This window comes from Dufourea novaeangliae, unplaced genomic scaffold (assembly GCF_001272555.1).
Source record: "Dufourea novaeangliae isolate 0120121106 unplaced genomic scaffold, ASM127255v1 scaffold24, whole genome shotgun sequence".
Classification (NCBI taxonomy): domain Eukaryota; kingdom Metazoa; phylum Arthropoda; class Insecta; order Hymenoptera; family Halictidae; genus Dufourea; species Dufourea novaeangliae.
In genome coordinates this window covers 63,848-67,054 of record NW_015373905.1, presented here as the reverse complement: position 1 = coordinate 67,054, position 3,207 = coordinate 63,848, and positions in this window count along the sequence as shown.

Below are 3,207 nucleotides of genomic sequence, written 5' to 3'. Positions count from 1 at the left end.
GAACTACTGAAAATTACTTTAGATTCCTTTTCCTTATTCTGTAAATTCATTGATTGGAATATGAATGCTAATGGAAGTATGAATATTTTCACAGGACAATGATATAAATGGAACTTTAACACTTTTTTAAGTGTTACAGTGATATTTCGTTGGCCTCCGTATTAGCGCATTGCGCCGAACGCGGATAGCATTATTGTTGTAGTCGCAAGGGAGCAATTGATTCGAATAGACGTATTGTACCGTAGCGCATCGTATTGTATTTCAAACTTTTATATCATTATAATTTATATGTATATACGTATATTCCAATAAACATACGTCAGGTAATATTAACTTTGATATATTGGTATATAATTTGGTAATATTGATTAAATCAACAACTAGATTCGTTGGGGAAAATGTTGCAAAAAGCACAAAGGGGGGATATAATTGACAGTCATAATCACCTATGAGTTGACGAGCTATATAACAAATAGTATGAGCTAATTGGCTGCGAGTTTGTTCATTACTCAATTCGCGTGAAATTATTTCACAATAAGTTAAATATTTTCAACAATGTCATATTCATAACAATTAGATACCTCCAGGGTACATATGTTGTTAAATATTTCGCCAGTTGTTTTATAATGCAAATTGTTAATAATTATAACTATTAGAAATCGAGATACAGGTAACATTCAAGATGTGGAATCTTGTAATGAAGCTTTATAAATGAATAATTTGTATTTTATCATAAATTATTAAACAACAACCCCGTCTTAATATTTATGAGAAATAAGAAATATTAATTATTTCATTTAAATGATTTTAATTACCTTCTCTGCGTAAGTTCAGGACAGAACTGCCCTAGACGTACGGCGCGAGAAGATTTTGGAATTTGTATTTTCATAAAGGAAGTTAGAAACTAGTACTTGTGAGAACGGGCATCATTTTTCTTCGTCATGCATTAAATTCGAAGATTAAAGGACGTAGAATAATACTCTTTAACGGCTGGGAACCAGTAATTACAAGAACATTGTTAAAATTACAGTTATTTGCAATGGTTGACACTGTATCTCGTCATGCGTAACCCGTTTAGTTGACTTTAGACAGCTGTTACACCGTTATACGGATAGCTTTCGTCTAAGTAAAGCACTTGATTTGTAGCTGAAAGAACGTAGATTAATGCCCTGCCATTGACAATAACAATAAACGACCAGAACACTGTCAAAATCGCAGTTAATCGCGTGATACCACTATTTTTACGGCCGGTGGCGCCACCCGTGGCAATTCGCTCAAACTGTTAGCCAAAGCATACCGACAGGTGAGTGAGAATTTCTAGTGATGCAGAAGTGCGAATATCTCAGTAATTAAGCGCTCAAAATGATCGTCTTCGGTCTCAAATTATTCTTGACGACTTAATGCATGGACTCAATAGTGCAGAACCCCTGAATTAGAAAAATTAGTTATGCCTGTATTACCTTAGCCCCTTATGGGACGGCAACCCTACTTGCGCCGAATTTCGATTACATTTACACCGCTGAACGGGCATCATTTTTCCTCGTCACTCATTAAATTCGAAGTTTGAACAACGTAGATTAGTTCTTTCTAGCGACTGGAAACAAGTAATTACAAGAACATTGTTAAGATTAGATTTATTTGTAACGGTTCGCACTGTATCCCGTCATACGTACCCTGTTTAGTTCACTTTGAACAACTCTTCCAACATTATACTAACAGCTTTAGTCTTGACCAAGCATTCGATTTGTAGCTGAAAGAACGTATATTAACCCCATGTCATTGATAATAACAATAAACGACCAGAACACTGTCAAAATCGCATTTAATCGCGGATTACCACTTTTTTTTCGACCGGTGGCGCCACTCGTGGCAATGCGCGCAAAATACTATCCAAATCATACCAACAGGTGAGTGAAAATTCCTAGTGATGGAAAAATGCGAATATCTCAGTAATTAAACGCTCAAAGATAACGTTGCTAGTCTTAAATGATTTCCCACTATTCAATGCGTCGATCGAATGCAGCAGAACTCCATAATTAGAGGAATTATTTCTACCAGTGTTGATAGTACATATGCAGTGTTGACAGAAATAATTCTTTCAATTATGGGGTGTTGCGGTAGGTAGTCGATGCACTGGGACATCAGGAGTAATTTGAAACTAACTGCGTTCATTTTAAGCGCCTATTTACTGAGATATTCGCATTTCTCCGTCATTAGGAATTTTCACATTCCTGTCGGTATGATTTGGCTAAGAGTTTCAGCAATTTGCCACGGGTGGCGCCACCGGTCGAAAAAGTAGTGGTAATCCGCGATTAAATGCGATTTTGACAGTGTTCCGATCACTTACTATAATTATCAATGACAGGAGATTAATCTACGTTCTTTAAGCTACAAATAGAATGCTTGTCCAAGACGAAAGCTTTCAGTATAACGCTCTAAGAGTTGTTCAAAGTGAACCAAACAGGGTACGCATGACGAGATACAGTGTGAATCGTTGCAAATAAATGTGATTTTAACAATGTTCTTGTAATTACTGGTTTCCAGTCGCTAGAAAGAACTAATCTACGTTGTTGAAACTTCGAATTTGATGAGTGACGAGGAAAAATGATGCCCGTTCAGCGGTGTAAATGTATTCGAAATCTGTCGCAAGTGGTGTTGCCGTCCCTTAAGGGGCTACGGTAATACAGGCATAACTAATTTTACTAATTCAGGGGTTCTGCACTATTGAGTCCATGCATTAAATCCTGAGGAACAATTTGAGACTAATGACGTTCATTTTAAGTACTTAATTACTGAAATATTCGCATTTTTCCATCACTAGGAATTTTCACTCATCGATCGGTATGATTTGGCTAGTAGTTTGAGCGAATTGCCACGGGTGGCGCCACAGGTCGAAAAAATAGTGGTAATCCGCGATTAAATGCGATTTTGACAGTGTTCTGGTCGTTTATTGTTATTATCAATGACGTGGGGTTAATATACGTTCTTTAAGCTACACGCCGAGTGCTTGGTCAAGTCGAATGCAGCCCATATAATGCTGTGAGACCTGTCCAAATATGAAGTAAAGGAGGAGTGCTTCACGGGACTCAGTGACAACAATTGCAAACATTTATGTATGATTCTAACAATGTTTCTGTGACTACTGTTACTCAAGAAATAAGTTTTATTAACTTACGTTTTTTAAACTTCAAATCTTGTGCTTGGTGA